This window comes from Etheostoma spectabile, chromosome 10 (assembly GCF_008692095.1).
Source record: "Etheostoma spectabile isolate EspeVRDwgs_2016 chromosome 10, UIUC_Espe_1.0, whole genome shotgun sequence".
NCBI lineage: Eukaryota > Metazoa > Chordata > Actinopteri > Perciformes > Percidae > Etheostoma > Etheostoma spectabile.
In genome coordinates this window covers 1,425,986-1,447,369 of record NC_045742.1, presented here as the reverse complement: position 1 = coordinate 1,447,369, position 21,384 = coordinate 1,425,986, and the positions used below count along the sequence as shown (strand labels likewise).

At 40.3% G+C, this 21,384-nt stretch overlaps 2 long non-coding RNA genes across 2 annotated transcripts in view; both read right to left on the bottom strand.

Moving 5' to 3' along the window:
* The window catches only part of LOC116696805 (uncharacterized), a 451,372-nt gene that overhangs the window by 387,817 nt on the left and 42,171 nt on the right, over nt 1–21,384 (bottom strand). The gene's annotated exons all lie outside the window — the stretch shown is intronic.
* Nucleotides 3,905–21,384, bottom strand: part of LOC116696807 (uncharacterized) — a 21,818-nt gene continuing 4,338 nt past the window's right edge. The window contains exons 2-3 of the long non-coding RNA XR_004333840.1: nt 6,960–7,067; nt 3,905–4,007 (exon numbers count right to left, since the gene is read on the bottom strand). This is a non-coding gene — a long non-coding RNA (uncharacterized LOC116696807). The remainder of the gene's footprint in view (nt 4,008–6,959; nt 7,068–21,384) is intronic.

Below are 21,384 nucleotides of genomic sequence, written 5' to 3'. Positions count from 1 at the left end.
TTCAGATTGATCACACGGACTATATATATTAACTCTTACATGGTTCATCTTCATCGATTCTGTCCCCCCACCAGGACTGTATAATCAGTTTAAGACAGTGATGTACAAACTCTATGGCATGTAAAATGAAGCAGTCTTCTATAGGAAAATATATTGTATTAGAAGTAGATGTCTTGTAGCCCTGGGATGGCCTCGGCCCCCCCTCTTGTATGTAGGTCCTGCAGCGGCCCGGTTTCGGCACTTTCTGCATGTCCTCCCCCTTTCATGTCTATCCACTGTCACTAATAAAGGGAAAAGCCCCCAAAAATAATCTAAAAAAAACAAAATAAAGAAATAACTGGAGCAGTCATCACCATTTGTTTATGTCTATGGATAATAACCAGGTTGACCAGAGAATTCTCTTTTATTTTTTGACTCATGTTTGAGGCCTGAGGAGGGAGAATAATCCAGTATCTATGACAAATATTAAAGGACCACCCCTCAGGTTTATCCTGTGTGAGGTCCCAAATCCCAGGTCTGGAAGCACTGGTTTAATTACGCCACAGTCTCACACCCTGTTGTTCCATGCTGGCTACACAAACATGGACAACCCCATGGAAATTATTACGTCATTAACAAGGTTGGAATTGAAATTACAATATAGGCTACCAGTGACAAAAGACAAAAGACCACTCTAATTTATTGACATTAATCAATTGGTATAATTGTATGAAAATAATTGTTACAAATGTGATGTGTGTGTCTTTTGCTTGTATTTCAACCCCTGCAAGGTTAGGCCATGGCTCTTCCCACTTCAGATGTATACTACCTGGGCTTGCTGGGCCCCAGGGTATTTATAGTTATATAGTTAGGCCGTGGCCTTTTCTCAGGGTCAGCTGGGTCCGTGTTATGTCGTGACAGTGCGGTCGTTCATCTGGCTACACCCACTGCACCCATAGAGTCCAGTAGAGGGTGGAGCCTGTGTAAGCTAAAGCGAATGTTACAACATTGTAACCCTAGTTCTATAAGTACAGTGGGAACACTCTACCTAAGGACCCTGTCCCTCCTATGCCGCACGCTGAACAGGGTGTAGGACAACAGACTGCAGTGCACCTATAGAACCAAACCTAATAACCTAATACCTAACCTTCGTTCTTGAATCCAACACCTGGATCTGCTCTTAAAGTGGACCCTGCTGACTCAGATATCATGATGTTGGCAGCGGTAGCAGGATCACCTTGTGGTTTAGGAGCTCCTTCACTACTTCTGGAGCACAAGGTCAATTTAAAGTGTGGCTCCAGTATTAAAATATCCCAACCTACTGCAGAGATTCTGCATTAGCTGGCTGACCCTTTGTCCCAACCAGAGGGAGGCCTGGCCTTTCCAAACAATATCGTTTTTTTTTTATTTAAAGGCACTTTAATCCTTTGCTGCATGCCATCCTTCCCTGCAAAACTTTCAATTTGATGATCATGTTTTTACAGGGAGAATCGCAGTAATTGAGAGAAAACAAGATCTCACATAGCGTTTGTTTTGATATGATATTTAGGCAGATTTAATCCTGAAGAGAACATCTGGGATAGTAGAGAAGAGCCTTCGGCAGCTGTTGATAAACTATGAGCTGCCAGTTATGTCTTCTATGCCCCCTCCCTCCTCATCTCCCAGAGGGACAGAGAGAGACAGAGAGTTAATCAAAGGAGTAGTCTTGCAATTAAGTGACAGTGAAAGTTACAGGCTTGTATCTTAAATCCATTCGGCTTACTTCATGCCTGAGAAGACGGCTCTGAATCCACTCTGGAGGTCCAATGAATAACTGGTCATAGCATATGAGAGCACAACAGAGCAATGTTTGTTGCATTTTCATGTTCATGTGAGTCTGTACGCCGTCCAGGGGAAAGAAAGCGCTGAGCAGTACAGTCACTGTTTTGTTTTGAAAATGCGTAATCTGTCATGGTTATTGAGATTAAATTCAAATGTTTTGTGTTTTTCATCATCTTTTGCTTTGAATAATTCCAAGAAGCCTCTATGATGCAAAGGCAAAATCCTTCTGATGGGACTGAAGGTTATCCAGACGGATCCGGTGCATGGCCTCAGTGTATGATTATGTGTTTAGCACCAATATCGATGTAATCCTCAAAGGGTATTACCCTGTGGCAGCCTTCAGTGGATATGCACCACGGGGATTTAAATATGTACCCAATCTCCCGGTATCTTGCCCCTGTTGCTTTCTCTATCAACACCAGCGATGCGGCCCACTTCCCCTGATGGGGGGCTCTTCTATTCTCCAGCTGCAGTTGGACAGCTGACCCCCCGGCCAAGGTGCGTCTTCTTGGATGTTTTATTCACGGCACCTGTAGAACACAGTAAACCGCTCGACCACGACCAAAAACAAAACCAGCTCAGTCACCTCAGGAGAACCACTTCCCCCGTTGAAATAGGGCCCCTCAGATCCGTGTCGTGGCGGTGCTGTGATCCTCGTACCATGCAGCAACCATGCTGGGACAACTGAATCCATCTCACTGGATGGATGCAAATATTCAGATTCAAATGTTCTTTTCATTTTTTTATTCCCCTCTCAAAATGAGATTTGTTTTTTCTTGAATGTTGTCAAGGGTGGATTACTTACATCTTTCCAAAATAGTACAGATATTTGACATTTAAAGAGATTTGCTTTTTTGCTCATATCTCTTCATGCTCTGTATATTATATATACTGTATATATATATAAATATATATTTTAATTACATGTAGTATGTACACTGTATATATACTGTGTGTAAATATATATATATATATATATTACTGTATATATATTACTGTATATATACATTATGTATACATTTAGTATATACACAGTGTATATATATATATATATATATATCTACTGTGTGTGTATATACAGCATACGTATATATGTATAACTTAATATATATGTGTATATATATATCCATCCATCTATCCATCCATATATATATATATATACAATATATATATACATACAGCATATATATCTACATATATAGATATGTATATAATATATCCATGAAGTGCTTTACAGTACAGACAAATATTCAAGAGGTTCAAGAGGTTAAACAGAAATTCCAATTGCATTCAAGCATAAAGATTAAATAAAAAGTTCAAATAAAAAGCAAGTGGTTATTATTAAAGATGGCTGTGAGTTAGTCATATTTTTAGCTTTTTAATATCTTCAAATATGTGATCTGGGGCCAACCACTTCCTCTGGATGAAATTCAAAATGTTCCCGTACATTTTCCCCTGCTTGTCTAGCCAGATACATGTATCAAACCACCTTTCAAAATGCACCAGAACCCAGGACAGGACTTCTAGACCAGTGTTTCTCAAATGGGGGTACGTGTACCTCTAGGGGTACTTTGGAGTACTGCAGGGGCTATGTGAAATGTTTTGCAAAAATGCTAATTTAATAATAAGTCGTACATAATTCCTAAAGTAATTATACTATAATAATGAATGAATTAAGTTAATAATAAATTATTAATAAATACCTAGGCATTGAAAGTGATGTCCAAGTCAAATTTATCATATGTAGCTCGCCGTGAATTGTTTCAAAAAACCAAACTTTTAATGTGTACACTGCTAATCAGTTCAGCAGTTATCTTGATGAATATGCTTTTTGTTGTGTATAACTGTCACATATCTGCAACTAGTCTCTCCTGATTGAAATGTAGCTCAGCGTAAATCCTTTCAGGAAGACCTCATTTCCTAAAATCAATCAGCTGTTGGAGGCGTTCACCTTCCTGCTAAACCAATCAGAATTGTACACAAAATGCAAGGGCCAATCACAGAGTCACCCTGCTTTAAATAATCCGTTTCTCCCTTTGCTATCCGCTGTCATTGCAGGCAAAGAGTGCAACCCTCCACCCCCCCCTTCCACCTCCAGTCCTCTACTCCAGCTGACTGGTCCGGAGCCTTCGGTCTGGTCTTCGGACTCCTTCATCACCACCACCGGTGTGTAGATTCCATCGGGGGGGTCTGATGGTTCTCTACCCCTATGTGGATACACAAAAGATTTGTATAGTGATGGAGTCTAATCTCCATAGTCTTTGTACATTTTATTGAGCTGTACAAAAAACTTAATTTGCAAATATGTCTCTTCTGATTGAAATGTAGTATGTCTAAGGTAAAAAAAATGACAACAACAACAATATCAATTACAAGCTGAAGGTTAAGCGTGTCAATTGTCCCCTCTGCTATTGGACATTTTAATGAAATACACAAGATAATGTATTGTATTCTATACTCTTGCAGCTCTGTGCTTTTCTATTTTTTAATTAATTTGGAATGTTGCCTTAGGCCCATGTGTTTCAAGCCTGCTGCTGAGTGATTGATTGACTGAAGTGTAAGTGGGAGAGGATTGTGAGTTGTGTTCATACCTGATAATTATGTATTCCTTACATTGTGTGTGTGTGTGTGTGTGGATGGGAGAGGGTCTACTTTGGCTTTGGCTCAAACCTGTAAATCCAGAAGCTGGTTTGCTTAAGACTGGAAACGGTTGCTGTTGTGGGACTGAATAGAACATATTTCCCTACATACAGTTCTGTTTAGGAGGTAGTATTGTTCTTCTCATTTTGGAAAAAACGTATAAAATGTCAATTGTGGCTTGAAAACCAGTGCAGCTGTAGTTGTTGTTAAGGAAAAGCATGTCTATTTCACTTCTCCAAGCCCGATCTTTTAAGGCAATCAGTGGATGTGAGCCAGCAGCCGTTTTTATCGCAAAATGTCTTCTCCCTCATGATCAATAACACCCAAACCACTGTGTCCCAGTTGATCAAACAGAGTGCATAATAGACCTTGTGTGTGACAGCTGCATATTGTTGAATGATTGAAATTGATAAAACGTCAATGTTCAGTAATCACAGAGCTCCCTGTCTCTTCTCCTTGATCATTCAGAGGGAATCAGAGTCAGTCTTTGATCAGCCTCTGGCGCTGTACCCAGGGACCGACAGAAAGAGATAGGCAGCACCGAGGAGAGGACGGACACAGCCATGTATTTACCCCTGCATCTCAATTTCACTAATGATTATTCTCGTCCAGTCACTGTATAACAGCTTGGAGGAAGCCAAGTGCTGAGCCTTTATTATAGAAGATCTGAGTGAACATTATTGCTTTTGCTGCATGAAACAAACGCTTCAAGCAATTATAATGATGATCATTATCTGCTAAGAGACATGCTCAACACAAATTGGCTCTATGGCAGTAATTAAGAGATGCACCCCAAGTTTAAAAATAAAAAGCCTGAGTAACTCTGTTCAGAATTTTAATATCTAATCTATGGGGCTTAATTTCACCCCTTTTCTCAAAAGGTGCTACTCTTGATGTTATCAACTTTCACAACGGCTAATTACATGTAAGAGAAAGCAATGGGGACATTTTGCATCTTAATTGGAATACTCTAAAAGGCAGAGTAGCACAAGCAATGTACTGTCAATGTCAGGTCTGAGTTGTGTAATTGTATTTAACGTTGTTCTTGTTTTTCTAATCTCTTAATTCTTTCACTGGAAATGGCCCAATATTGTGTGTGGCAGTGCGTAACTGTCTAATTTCCTCTCTATGTTGAGCCAAGAGAAAGTAGCTGCATTAACACAATGTATCTAGACCATCTCCATAGCAGCAGCCTTCCAGTTACAGTAGCACCACCAGTCAGCCCAGGTGTGGCTTTATGTATACATTAAATTGCACATTAATTTTGTTTTTTATCACCTCCCACTGCTCTCACGGGGACGACTCTGTGACAGAATGAGGTTAGTCACTACATGACCAAAAGGATGGCTACAGTAAAAAGCAATGATAGGAGAGCCAAACACCAGATGCTGTCATCGAAGAGTATTATTTGTTCACATCTGACATCCTCTCCTCTCTACAATCCTTTCCCAACTTTCCTTCACTTCACACGTAATGAAAACTTTTGAGAGGATTGTTTCAGAGCGTTTCGGAGTGTTGGCAGGCAAATACGTGGACCCACTGCAATTTGCTTACCAGGCCAAAAACTAGCGTTGAGGATGCCATTCTTTTCATGCTTCAAAAGTCTACGCGTACTTAGAAAATGCAGATAGCTCTGTCAGGGTGTTTGTATTTTCTAGTGCTTTTAACACAATCCAGCGCAGGCCTCTCTGCCCCAAACTCAAAGACAGGCTGTTTCCATCTCCCATGAATTAGTTTTATGACTATCAGTTTTTATCAGTCAGTTAAACCAACATGGTATATTGGTATATTCCTGCACACATTCTCCCCAATATAATGTAATCGGCCTGATTCTATTGACTTATTGCACTGCTGACTCCAAATGCAACCAACCTATACCTATGTGACTTATTTTAGCCAATCGAAATAACTATAGTATTTGTAATATATATAGTATTTACAATATTTTTTTTTTGCCTAGTTCCAATTCACAATGTTGACTACAGTGGTACTTCATGTGTTGCAGTCACGTGTTTAAACCCAGTAAATTAAATGTAGGCCTATGTTGTTCAGGGAGCCATTGGCCATCGACTTCTTCTGTAGTTTAGGTATGAGAATGTTTTGGATGTAGCTTTCTAACAGTAAAGCTGAGACTTTGACACCCCCAACACCCCAAACCAGCTCAATAGACCTGCCAGTGGCTAACGTTAGCAAGCCAGCTAAGCAGACGCAACATATAACTCTATCTCACCGTGTCTATCTAGGTTTTTTTTTCTTCCATGAAAATTGTTGGAGAATAAAGCTCTTCTGTTTATTCAAACTAAGTGGAGGTCTAAAGTGGAAGTGGGCGGAGGGACTCTTATGTGATCCTCCACCTGCAGGTGAGTATTCTTCATGTGTTTGGAGGACAGTGCAAAAGGTCAAGGATAAAATTCCACAGCAAACATCTCACAATAGAGAGAGAGAGAGAGACAGAGAGAGACAGAAAGAGAGGGAAGATCGTAAGATTGATGTGCAGTTGGAGGAGAGGAAAGACTTACTTGGGTGCATGTGGCTGGGGAGGGAGAGAAAGTGGGAATCCATGGGATGTTAGATGCTCTGACCTGGCCAGTGGAGGGCGTGAGGATGGATTGGCCTCTACGGACCAACTGAGAAAGCAGGAACAATAGAGGGGGAGGGATGGGGTGATGAAGGTGTGGAGAAAAAGAAGGGAGTAAGGAGAATATCAATGGGCAGACAGAGACACGTATGGATTTCTCTTCCGTCTCCTCAGAGCCTAACTTTACAGCGGTGCAGGAGTGGATCGAATTGGGAGGAAGAGAAAAAGTGCCTGCTGATCCTCCCCAGAGAAATCAACACTTATGCATGAAAAGCTTCTTTGACTGTTAACTTTGTTTCCCTGCTTATTGTTCAATAGGATGCACTTGCCTTTCCATGTCCTTCTGTTTACAAGACGGCACAATGAAGGCGACATAAGGCGGAGACGGAAAATAATGAGTACAACGTCAACGATAAAGAGCAAGTGCATGCCTCAGACTGAACTAATAATAAGAAAGGAAATGTATGAATAAGTGTGCTTGTTACAAAGTGCTGCCTTGTGACTATTTGCATAATTCCAATTATTGCACAATGACACAGTTCCTTCCTGATGTGATTTGTGCTGACTGTTAATACCATCAGCATAAACAAAGGAATCTCACATGGATTCTCAAGCTGAGTCTGTCAACGTATGCGTCAGCATCCCCATCATTTAATGAAGCTAGCGTGAGGAAGGACAGTCGGAGGTTTCGCTTTTCATGAATTACAGAATAGAAAAGAACCTGGACCAAGTCATGATTACGATCATGATGACCACCATGTAGTGGTTATATTGTTTTTTAGCGGCTTTTTCTGTCAGGACTGGACCTAGAACGTTTTCTTTTAAGCTAACAGCACTAGAAGTCCTTTGAACTGCTCATAAAAAAAACAGAGAAAATATAATATGTACAATTCCTTAACAAATGGACAAACCCCATTTGCTGATGATGGCTATGTGTGAGTGACAGAACAGCTACTAAACAGCTGCTCTTTCTAAGGCAAACAATGATCTTTGGGACTTAGAATAGTCTGGTTTAATGGCTTAGTTAGTTTATTTTTTTAATGGTTAAGGGCCAATTTGCAAAAATGATAGCTAGCTCATTCAGCTAGCTTTGGTTTTATGTACTGAGATTTCAAGACACCCACAACCCCAGCGGGAGCTCAAAGCATTGAGAAAACCGCATTTGAAAACTTGAACTGAACCATGTCTTTCTGGTTGGATAATGGATGGGAACTATTTCTCAGAAAAATAATTCTCAAGAGGAGATTATCTCAAAACCTCTGAAATTGAATATGTAAATCTCTCAGGGAAACGTGTTTTGATGATTTGGTGAAATGACCCTTTTAAGCATTATCAACGAATAGGGAACAATAGAATAGAGTGATGGCCTTTGATCCCCTACAGGGTGATCGCCTGCAAAGAAGATAATGAGTAAATCAATAAGGCTGGTTGTAAAACTCAAGTTCAGTCATGCCTGCTCAGCTGGGGGTAAGCTGTGTCTTACCGGCAGCCCCTCCAGCAGCAGCTGAAACCCAACTGCATCGTGGTACGTGTGCTTGTGTCAGTGTGAGTTTCTCAGGGTGTGTCACTGAGTGCACCCAAACACGTGTTTATTTCCAGGAGGGGATACGGAAGGCACTGAGATGAGAGGAACGGGTGTGTGCGAATGCTTTCCCTGCCACATCCCGGCTTAACTACACGCCATCCTCTGTGACAGGGACAGGGGTAGGGAGGCGGGACTGGGGCAGTCGTGCATGCATAAAGGTAACTGTTCTTTCCACTGTGGACCTGGAGTATGAAAACAATGCTGAACTGTGATTCCAGCTTTAAAATTTCCAGTTCGACATTTTGGAAAATACACTTTTTTTCAATTCCTCTTTCTTTACATCTTTATGGTAAATATGAAGCCACCGCCAGCAGCTTAGCTTAGCATAAATACTGGAAAACAGGTAACAGAGTCTGTCTAGCAAATCAGATATATAAGTTGTTACATAGAGAGCTTTGTATGTGAGGCTGGGTGTATTTTGTTGTTTTCTGATATTAGCTGTTTTTCCCCTCCGTTTCCAGTCTTTATGCTAAGCTAAGCTAGCCAGCTGCTGGCTGCAGTTTTGTATTTAGCAGACAGAAATAGTATTAAAGTGCTATCTCTCTTCTCGACTCCCTTTTAGCAAGAAAGCAACTGCCAAACTGTTTCTTTAAATATATTTGGGAAATGCATGATTTGTTTTGTATTTGATGGTCCCGGAGAAAAAATAAAAATCACATTTATTTTTTGTCACAACTGCTTTCTTGAGCGTTTTGTTTGTGTGTAATCGATCAGCAGCCTGCGTAACACCACTTGTACAGCCTTGTACACCAGCAACACATTTTATCTGTGTGCAGTAACATGCGTCATTGAGCTTAAAGCACACCTAAGCACCATACCCCGAGCTGCAAATCGAAGCCAATCATTTGCTCAGAGTCTTATCAGCAAGAGGTCAGTGAGGGAGCGTGTATAGTGCATGCTGTTTGACTCTTCTTAGACTAGGAAACTGATGCATTCATTTCAGCAGATAGATATTGGACGTTTTACCAAAAAAAAAGCATTCGGCAATTTGACATAATTTGTCATGTTCCCTCCCTCCACTGTCTTAAGCACTTAATTGCCAGCAAACAAGAACAACAGGCGGGTAAAAATGCATGGCACAGAAATACTTCAGGTGCTTAAGAAACTGTATATATTACAAAGAGACTGTATAAATTGTAAAAACTAAAGACAAAAGCATAAAAATACTGCCTAACCCTTATCAGCTCAGGGAGTAATGTTGTAGCTATGAATAATTCCTTGTGCATTAAGTGCAATATTGTTTGCTGTTTGATCATTACATCTGTTTGATATTTCCTTCAAATGAAATGTAGTTTAGTGAAGTGCTGTTTCTCTAAAGGGAACTTTATTGTTACTTTTCACATAAAGAATATTTTGTTTTTGATCCAGGTTATGGGTGCACTATTTTGTACTTTAGTTTACATTTGGAGCATTTTACGTCTGGTATCAAAATATGTCCTGACATCCACTTCTCCTTCCCATCCCTGCTCATAACAAACCCTTAAAAAAGCTTCCCGAATCATGACTTCTGCATGAACGTGCACGGACTGCACAAGCTACGTGGTTGCCATTTGTTATCCCCAGTATCTGTTCACATCACAGCTGTGTCCAGTAAGAATACTTTAAAGACGTTAATATTTCAGAGTGTCTCATGCTCCTGTAACGGCCAGTGTGCTAGAAGAGAGGAGAGGACCTTGGGTTGGTTATATATTCAGGACAAAGCGTCACTCTAATCCACATACACTTCAGCTCGGTCCCCCATGTGTGCCCTGCCCTTAAGAAGACAAACAATGGATATCCTTCACTCTCCTCCAGATCACCTCTTTCAACACATTATCCTTCATCTATTGGCCATACTCCCTCTCTTCCTTCATCCCTCCTCCATCTCACTTACACATTTCTCTGCATATTTTCATGTAGAGCAGAGAGACCCATCGATTGAAAAAAGAACTTATTTTGCACAGATTTTATGCAGCAACAAAAAGAGAGAGAAAACTGGATCACTCTCTGTTTGTGTAAGAGGGATTTTTAGTTAAGCCCAATTTAACAGGCAGTGAGTTTAAGCAAAGGTGCTCCATACTTTCTATTCTGCAGCATAAACACTCGATATATGCTAAGCCTCATTCTCTTGGTGTGCATAATGCAGCCTGGATCTCACCGAGCTCCCATCGCCCCATCCTCCTTACTCCTTCTGCCAATACCTGCCAAGGAAAATCAATATGTCAATACCCATCGTAAATGTTGGGTCTTGACTTTGCAAGGTAATGTCTGCTTGTCTCTGCAATTTTGCTCTGTGCGCAAAAGAAAAAACAACAACCAAATCGTTCCTTCTCTCTCCCCATGGATATTGGCGGATGAAAATCATACACATCACAGGCATTCTTTGTTGTTTTTTCTGGCCTCGAACATGACAGGGACATTTTTTGACACTCTCTCTGTTCATCCTTCAAATACTCGTCTGCCCAAAACTTAGTTTTTTTCTTTGCTGTTTTTAAAGTCTAACACCCACGGAGCTCGTGATCGGGACTTGAGGGAAGCACAAGTAGTATCTATCCATTTCTCACTCTTTCACTAGAAAAAGAGGACTCGAGCGGACTTTAAATGGGAGAAGCAAAACCCTGAAACCATAGTGTTGTATCCAGGTTATATCCCAAGGCCCCACAGTATTTAAGCATGGCGCTGAGAGGAGTGGGAGGGAAACGTCGAGGAGGAGAAGCGGGGCTCAGCGCTAAGAGCCCAGAGACCCCTGTCTCTCCAAGAGATCCGTTCTACTCTGAAAACTCTATCTACACTTAATCCCGTCTCATAGGGGTACACACACCCACACATGCACATACAAATGTATAAGCACGCAAACGCATGTGCAGCTAAATTATGCATTCACACACAATGAGTTCATATTGCACATAATCACAGCAGCTGCAGAGCTATCCTCTGTGGTAGGACTTGCACTGATGACTTTAGAAGACTATAGCTAAATGAGAAATAATGATGGGTTTTTTTTCACACTGAAGACCATTTTCTTATTATGAACTAGTTCCAACCCGCATATCACAGCTGAGTTGGCCAAGGGGCTGATCGCTTGCCAAAAAGCACATGTTGAAAGGAGTATTTTGCAAAACATGAACCCTCTCCCAGAAGAGTTCTCGCGCAGTACAAAGTGTGTGACAGATGAGCAAAGCTGGAACATTCTGAAACATCTTCTAGAGTGAGGCTGCCCTACCTTTATAATTGAATATGCATGAGATTTCAAATTAGCAAACAATTTTTTTTTATTTTTCGCTTTTTCAAAAGCATGCATGCTGCTCCTTCAGTTGTCGCACACTGTGCTCATATCTGACAGCTCCCAAAAACTTTCAAGATATAATTTTCTATCATCAAGCAGAAGGAGCCATGGCCAGATTGATCTTGTTTTTTTTTTTTTAGAGGAGTTTCATGAATAACGACACATGGGAGAGACCAAACAACCCTGTCAGACACCAGCAGCGTCTGAAACCCATCAAGGTTGCCTTCTCTCCAGGGATTGTTAGTCACCGCCACTTTCACTGTCTTGTTCAGTTTTGATCCAGCCTTAGCCCTCAACAGCTTTTTGGATGAGCAGTGATTTTGCTGCAAAAGGTGACTCATGAATAATAATATTTTTCAAGTGAAGTAAATTAATTCTTTGGAGCCATGTCAATACCTACACTTGAATTAAACACGCCATTGACATGTCTCCAATTTTAGGGGAAATTACCATAAAGGAAACTGTTGTACCATAGGCGTGATTTACAGGTGGGATGGGGGAAATGGTGTAGTTTAATTTCCTTTACATAAATACCCCCCCCCATGTTGAACCCAAAGTTACTACCTTGGCTGTTGCTGTTAAAATCATTGCTAGAGCTACTGCTACTGACACTGTCATACCTACTGACCACAGAAATATAATCCATCAAATAAATGAAATGAATCATTCTGCAACTGCTTTTTTTTTGGCATGATAGTAACAAGTGCCTAACTACACATTCAGCAGACATTGCAGTGGTGTAACTGTACATCACACATTCACCCTCTTTTTGCTCTAGTAGTGGGCTCCACCAACTTTCAAGAATACTACGTGGGTGTGTGTTTCTGCATGTGTTGTTTTGTCTCCCTCCCTCCCACCTTTCCTCGGGTGCTCTGGGACGCGTTCCAGTGTCTCAGTGTGATGTTTGTAATTGTTTGTATCTGTTGATATTTTCGGAATATTAAAAAAAAACGAAAATAAGGTAGTGTTTTGCCGTCTGCTTCTGAAAATGAGGTCTGCAGGTTTGTATTAGGGATGTTCTGCTTTTTTTCCTCAAAGCTTTAACTTTGTTTCTTATTAATGATAATAAGAATTAAAAAATTATATATAATGTATCCTTTATTGGTCCCACAAGGGGAAATTACAATTTCCACTCTTTTGTTATTACACACATTACACACAGGCCTGAACTACACACACAGGCTCAGTACCTAACGTGTAGTAAGGGAGAAATGTCAGAGTGGGGGGGGCTGCCCGTGGAAAGGCTCCTCGAGCAGTTGGAGGTTCGGTGCCTTGCTCAAGAGTGTGCCAGTGCCCAGGAGCTGAACTGGCATCTCTCCAGCTACCAGTCCACCACCATGCTTTGGTCCTTACGGGGACTTGAACCAGCGACCCTCCGGTTCCCAACCCAACTCCCTACAGACTGAGCTTCAGTCGTGAATATTTAATGTTATTGGTAAAAAAAAAAATGGTTTGAAGCCGAGTTTTCAGAGGTTTAGATGTATAATATTATCGCTGTCATGCAAAAACTCTCTATCTCCATATTTGTGTCATTTTAATTTATTTTCATAAATCAATGTTATTGGTCGTCCTCTACGTCTGTCTGCGGGTTTAAGACATATTCAAACAGTGACTAGGCTGTTTCATGGGATTTTGATCAGGGTAAATAGCTCAATATAATGTTTTCTAATTCACCTTTTTTCATTCCCTGAAATGTTACAGTTTTGGACATACAAGGTTTTCACCAAATATTGAAGATATGCCGTGATGTGCTGAAAAACAGATATATTGACTAATAACAATCAACACGTACGACCCACTAAAGGTCTGTGTGTGTATCTGCAGAGACCCTGCCTTCTGCCTGTAAGTTCTCTATTTGTCTTATTTCCTTGTGCGGGACGTTTATGGGCGTTTTATGGGCCCCACATGGGTGTAACCCCCAAGGGCCCCCATGGGTGTGAAACCCCCAGCCAATAACAGCGTGCTGGTAACCTCACTTTGTCACACCCCTCAGTCTGACCCTGACCTAGATTTGATTTTTGCAAACCTTTTTATTCAGAGCAACATTGTTTACATACAGTACATGACATGAGCCATATTTCAGAAATAACTCAATATATTATTAACTCATAATGGTGTAGAGCATGTTTCCCTATATACAAAAAAGATATACGACATGTATATGTATACTATTAACATAAAACTGTAGGAACAGGTAAAGGAGACAGGCGTCAGCTGTTAAAGTCTTGTGTTGCTCACAATAAATAGTGTCAGTAGGTTCCATCCTGATAACACACACAGGAATGCCCTCAATTATGTGTGTGTGTGTGTGTGTGTGTGTTAGTGAGTGTGGTGGTGCTAATGGGATGCCACTAAGGGATGGGTGTGTGTGAGACTAAGGGGGCTGGCAGTCATCTCAGTAATGAACCAATTCTAGGGATTGTAATGTTGAAATAGACAGAACTTCTTCAAAGTCTTGGGTCCACTTTTGCATTGCTAATGTTCAACATTTATTGACACCCAAAATAATGATAATAAGAGGACATATGTGAATGACAAAATGCCATTTAGCCACAAAGGTGCTAGGCAACATCCAAAGATGGAAAAGATATTATTCTGGTATTGCAAGGTATCTTATACTATTTATATATATATATGTGTAGCCTCATCTCATATCCAGGCATGTCCAAGAAGATATGTATGTTCCTTGGCAGGACTATTTTTCCTATAATATTCAAGTTTGTCTAAATCATATTAATAATTCACATTATACAGAAATTGCTTTACAACTATGACTGTGTGATATACAGCCCAGTAGACTCCTAGCCCTGCTCCAACTCTATTAGGCTCTCCCAGTGTAAAAATAAAAGTCAAAATCTACAATTTCCTCCAGGATCATATTTCTAAAAAAGGAATTTGACACTATTGAATCAGAGATGTGTAAAATTGGTCTTTTTTCACCACCTGAGTCGCTCATTGCTCTCAGGTTAGGACAAACTAATTAATCTGTAATCTCTGACAGGCTGTAATTTATTGAGATGATGTCATGCCTTTCTCTCTGCCAATATCCGCCACCCAGAGTAACGTGTCTACAGAAATGGCAACAGGTACAAAAAGAAGAGACAGAAACAATATACTGCTGGCGTCCTTTGCCTTCTATCCATTTCATTTAGTAAATCCTTGGTAATTAATCATATTTGGAATTAAAATGTACCTGTTCTTATGTTACCCTGCTTTTCATCAGTGGCGTGATGGTTGTTAATGTATCTTCAGAGCCTGTCACCCTTATTGTACCCCCAACTAAAATGAAAGGTATCTCTGTCTGTACGTGTGTCTGTCCTTCGATGTTCTGAGGACCCAAGGAAACACAGTGTCAAGTACGAGCGCTTGACATCTACGGTGCATATTTATTAGGGTTATGTATACACCGTGAAGTGTATTAAGAGAGGGCACTTAATACCTGTTGACACCGCCAAACGGCATGCTGGGTACAGCTCACTCTCTTCTTCAAACATTTCAAGTATCAGCGATGTAACTTTTGGATTGAAGGCTTTTGTTCCTGGAAATAGCCTCGTCCAAAATAGTTATACTCTATGTATACTCTAGCATTGCAAGGTGACACAACCACAGTAGACGTATTCCTCGGGACCCAAGGAAGCACAGAGTGAGATATCTTAACAACTATTGGTTGGACTTGCATTAGATTTTCTAGAGCCAGCCATGGTGCCCAGAGAAAGACCCCTACAGATTCTGATGATCCTCTGACTCGTCTCTAGAGCCACCATTGTGGTTCAGAATGAAGTATCTCAACAACTTGCTACGTCATTTGCTACATATATTCATATTAGTGAAGGTTCTATCACGCTGATGGCAGACAGAGATTTGTTGCTTTCATCTGTTTTATGTCATGAGGCATTAAACAACTTTGGAGGTTAGACTAGGCCTGCACGATTCAGGGAAATATATGAATTGCGATTTTTTTGGCAGAGAATCCTAATATCAATTCTAAGCAAAAACATTGAGATTCATATATTTCCCTGAATGTCTTTTTTTTTTTTTTTTTGCAACCATGAACCCTGAAAAAACAAAACAAATTGGCAGTATAGGCCTACCGTAGATTTGTTTTGTTATTTATATTATTTCATACATTCTATTATTAAAACTCACAGAAGAACGTAGCAGCGTTTGTGCTCGTAAAATTAAATGAGAATCAAAGTCATCATAAAACAAATTTAAAAAAAACAAGCTAAATAAATAAAAAATTGTAACAATTTAAAATTGTAGTCATGAACAGGGTGACTCGAGATTATGATTTTATAACGATTAATCACGCATGATCGGCCTAATTTAGACTGTTGGTTGGACAACAGAAAGGACATTTGAAGATGTCACTGTGGGCTCTATGGAAACCTTTGATGAACATTTTTTCTCAATTTGGTTACATTTACAGCTAAAGAATTAACCAGTTAATTGAAAAATATGGATTAATTGATAACGGAAGTAATTGTTAGTTGCAGCCCCTGTAAAATTAATGAAATACAAATGGTATTTTTTAAACTGGTAAATGATCTGGATCCTGATCAACTCTGAAAATAAGAAACACATTTTCTGTTTATCAATATCTCAACTAATTAATTGACTAGCAATGAACTGAGTTATTGAGCCAATGACACCTAATCACTTACTAATGCTTGATTGTTCTGCTAATGCCAGACACTTGGTTCTGTCCAATTTGCCTCTATCCAATTAGTACATTTGAATCCAAACCAGGGAAATGTGGTGATTTATGTGATGTTTGGGGACTCGTACACAAACAATGAACTGAAGACGTTACGACAGCCACAATAAACCGTGCAGATGGGAAATACATTAGACTGTGCTCATGTATATCCAACGGAAACATAAAAAGAAGGAAGAATTGAGCGCCCTTCATAGCAATAGACAGTTAACAATGGCCTGGGGGGAGATGACACACCAGGGGAGAGAAGACACAAGTGTTTTGATTAGTAATACTAATTATCTTCAGACCGTTAGCAGAGAAGAGAGAGCATTAAGTTAAATGGCCTGCTCCAAATTCTCTTTCTTTCAGCAACATAAATAGCTAGACGACGAATCAGAGCTTCATCTCTTTCTTATTCTCTCTCTCCCCTCTCTGACTCCCCCCTTATTGCTCTCTCTTTAAGGAGAGCAAAATGAGTCGAGATGTTGTTCATTACGTTGAAATCAGACAACATTAAATTGGGCTCTATAAAAATCCCCCCTTTGTCGGACTAGACATCTTCAATACGCAGCAACAATACGACAACTCAGTTCACAAACCCAGGTCTCTGCAGACCAATGAATGGATTTGAGCTGTCACACTTAGATGATAATTATAGTATATATTGTCACAGTGGATGCATCCTGACAAAACACAAACACGCCATATGCAGATTGGCCGGTTTAACAGGCTGAGAGTAAATCAACATTTAGTGTGCACCGACGCTGGGGAAATATTTATCCTGGAGGAGAGACGATGTGTGTGACAAAGCAGCCATATTGGGAGAAGTAAATAATGCAGATTAACCGTTCTGGTGTTCGGTGATGTTGTGTTCCCAGATATGTTCCAGTAGGACAGATGGAGGCAGTGAGACATGCAACCCTCATTGTTATCCTCACAGACTGGGCAGAGCCGCATTAGAATTAATCAAATGAAAATAAACTCAGCGTGAGGAGTTGATTACTTAAGGACCTGAAGTAAGAATGAACAGGGCCTCAGTGCTGAGGCGGACCATAGTGGGCCATCAGCTCCTCTCAGCTTCTGCTCTTTCAAATCACCAGCACAGAAACATTTCATCTGGTTTGGATTTTTTTTCTTTTCTGTTATATTATCGGTCTACAAATGCCTTCGCCTTCTAGTCTCAGCATCATGACTGTTTTGAAACCCCTCTGCTACTGCTCGCTTTCACTCTCCAATCACACTCTGGCCACAAAATGCTGCACTTCTTTTCTTTTTTCTGCCAGACATCCTGATATTGATGTCAATCAGTCGGTAAGGTCCAGCCAGCCAAACGAAAGGTCAAAAAGTAGACTCTATATTCCCTTTCTGTAGCAACCAGAGTCGCCCACATGTAATACTGTGCGCTGCGTTATGAATCCTGATGAAAAGACACAGGCAATCTTTCATCTAACCTAACTGAGAAATGTCATCTCTTTCACTAAGACCTGGCCTGTGTTCGAATCCGTTTGAGTTAGAAATGATGCACTGGTTGTCCCCGTTAAAGCAACATGTTTCTCGAGGTATAAAAATGGAAAGAGTTGACAATAATCCACCGTTATTTACTTTTTAAGCACTCACGGTACGTGACGTTGATTGGCTCGGATTGATTAGATTTTTAGGTCGTGTGCAAGCGTGATTAAAAATGTCATGCTTTTGAGTGAATATCACATATTTCTCATAAGAATTAATGTGCACGCAATCTTTCAAGCTTTAACAGCATTAAGGGTCCTGGCAGAGATCAGACACAGATCAGTGGGGGAGAATCAGTCCTCAGCTCACTCTCAGTAGTAATAATGACACATGCATGCTTATAGACTTTAACATATATACAGTATATATATGTAATGGGTTTTGTATAAATTGTTGATATGTGTTTCTTTGCTTATTTACACTGCATAATCAATGTGAAAAGAACCCAGCACCCTCCAATTACAACTATTATTTCCATAAAAACAATCTCTGTGTAAATAGACACAGCAGAAGGACCCATCTAATTGAATCTATTTCCTTTGCGGATGATGGACTCACCTTCTGTCATGGTGGATGTTGTCTGATTTCCACGCTCTGGAAATAATTTTAGTTTTCTGGCTTATCTCCACTGCCTCTACCTCATCTACTCATGGTTCCCTCAGCATTCCTCTCTGCTTCCTCTCCTCTCTCCTCCCTCCCCTCCTCTCCATCTCTCTTCTCCCCGTCTCGGTCTCTCCCCACTCCTACTCCTCTCCTCTCTCTTTCCGACTAGCTCACTAACATTACCACCATCAGCAGAGAAATGATGGTAATTGGCCATTTGGGGCTTGGACAGCTGCTAACATGAAAGTGAAAGTGGCTTCAGCTTGGAGTGCTGGGCTCTAACCTCTTCAACAGTTTTCCCCCTAATAACCAGAATACCTCTTTTACCATCCATACTCTGTAATCTCAATAAGCACGCGTGAATAAATGAATGTGCAGCCAGGTAAATTGGATAAACGCGTGTGGGACACACAAATACACATTGATTTCCCTTGCTTTGACTGATTGGGAGTGAGGACGGAGACAGACGTATGTCTCCCATATACAAATTAAAAAAAGCTTCTTATCTTGCCTCAAAGGCCTTTAAGCAAGGGCGATATGCTTCACTGAACAATAAATGAGAAAGTTCCACTTGACTTGTAGCTTTTAATTTAAACCAAGCCATTACCTAACTTGTTTCAATTAAGCACAGTCAGATTCTATGGAATTGGCCGGCCCAAAAAAAAAAAAAAAGCATGCATTTTTCTTTTTCTCCTTTTTTTTTTGACTGCGCCACTTTGCAAATGTGCAAAGCAAATGAAATCATCTCGCGGTGTTACAGTGGAAAATCTTGAAATTGAATAGAGTTATTCCCCTATTCTGCAGAACATCCCGAGGCTGGGTACCTTGTAACAGAGATCCAATCGATGCCTGTAGCTTTAATCACATCTAACTTTAATGCAAGCCACATCTCCGAGGTCTAATTCTTTACTTTCACACACCAAATTACTTTTTAGCTCGAGGCACATTTTCTCAAAAAGTGTATCTGCGGTCACAGCTTCAGCAGTATGACCATGGCCCATTGATTGACACACGGCTAAAGGCTGAATTCCAATGGAGAAGACTCCTGGAAACCCATCATGGCTGGCTGTTACTAAGGAGCTACTGCACATGTAACTACACCTTCATTACAGAGAGAGGAGCCTAAATCCTCAGGGTGCCCCTGGCATTAATTCTCCCTAAACTCAGGTGCAGACCAGTGCAGAGACAAATCTCAGCTCTTTATCAGATTTGGTGGCAGTTTCTTATTGAACCTATCTAACAGCAACCAATAATTCAATGAGAGAGTGAACTACACCGCGGAACTCTGGTACTTAATTAAAATCCTCATAGCAAAATTTGGTCAATTTCGTTTCATCATTTTAGATCAACTCCTCTGGTTTCACTCTATCAGTTACATTCCCCTGAAACCTGGATTTGCCTGGGTGGTATTACTCCTGAAATAGACAATATTCTCAAATGAACACTATATCGGATTTTTAATAATAAAGGATTGTCTTGTAATCCACTATTTTGCTGGAAAGAAGTATGTCATGTCCTCTGAAAGAGCCAGAGTGCCATCGTGTGGCAGGAGACCTTCACTGCCGATTGGTGCAGAGCAAGTTTCATCCACAGCTTTTAAGTGTTAACACGTGGAGAGACGGCATGTTTCTGCGAGAGGCAGCCTTCTCTGCAGAAATGGGTGTATTTTGTATTTCAAGACATCAAATTTGACATGTGGAAAGGATTCATACCCTATTGGTAAATAAATGAAGAGAACAGTTTCGGCTGGGTCCTCTAGATGTCTCTCTTCACTCGAGTGTATCTCTGCTGCTTTTGGATATTTAGCAAGTCTAACAACCTCTGCATGCATTGGGGGGGGTGGGTAAATGTTAAGTACAGGCATACCTCCCACATACAACAGTTGATGAAACAACCCATATATAACACACTTGTACAGATATTTACAAAAGAAAGAAAGAAAGAAAGAAAGCTAAAACAAAAGGAACCAATTTAATCAAATTGGCACGCAGATGACTGAGATAAAAAATGACGCATTACAATAGGTACTATTAATACTAGGTGTTGCATAAAACTAAAGCATGGCACAGGATAAAAACACCAAAAGGTAAAATAACTTATTTTCCATAGTGGTCCATGGTAACAACGAAGACTGCTGTGCCTCTGCTACATTACAGATTTGAAACATTAAACATGCAGATTAGATTAAAGAAGATATTATACACATAGAATAAAAAAGATTTCCCTAAACACATGACCTGCTGCAAAATGCTCTACCCTGTTAGCAATGTTTGACCACTGAGAGAAAGAAAGATTCAAACAAAAATACCATGTTAAAAGAAATGACATGCTTAGTCTATTCTTGATTGTATCATAGCCATAAATCACAATTTCTTTCAACTAACAAGTTTTTTGTATTGGGACATTTTAGACAGGCATTAGACTGTTTCAACCAGTATGTATTTTAACTATGGGTTATATGATAAATAACTATAGAGGATGTTTTCAAGAAAGGCTACTTCTAATGTTGGGATTATGAGTGAATAAATAATTTGATAATGCTACTAGCATGATGTAAACTTACAAAATGTCAGCCTCACTCCCTCTATTGCTCCCTCTCTCGGTGATAAGACAGGATGTGCAGGGAAGGAATGGGAAGCTGTCTCTGCGTCTAACTAGGACACGGTGAAGGAGCTGCAGCAAGCACAGAGAGATAGAGAGGGATG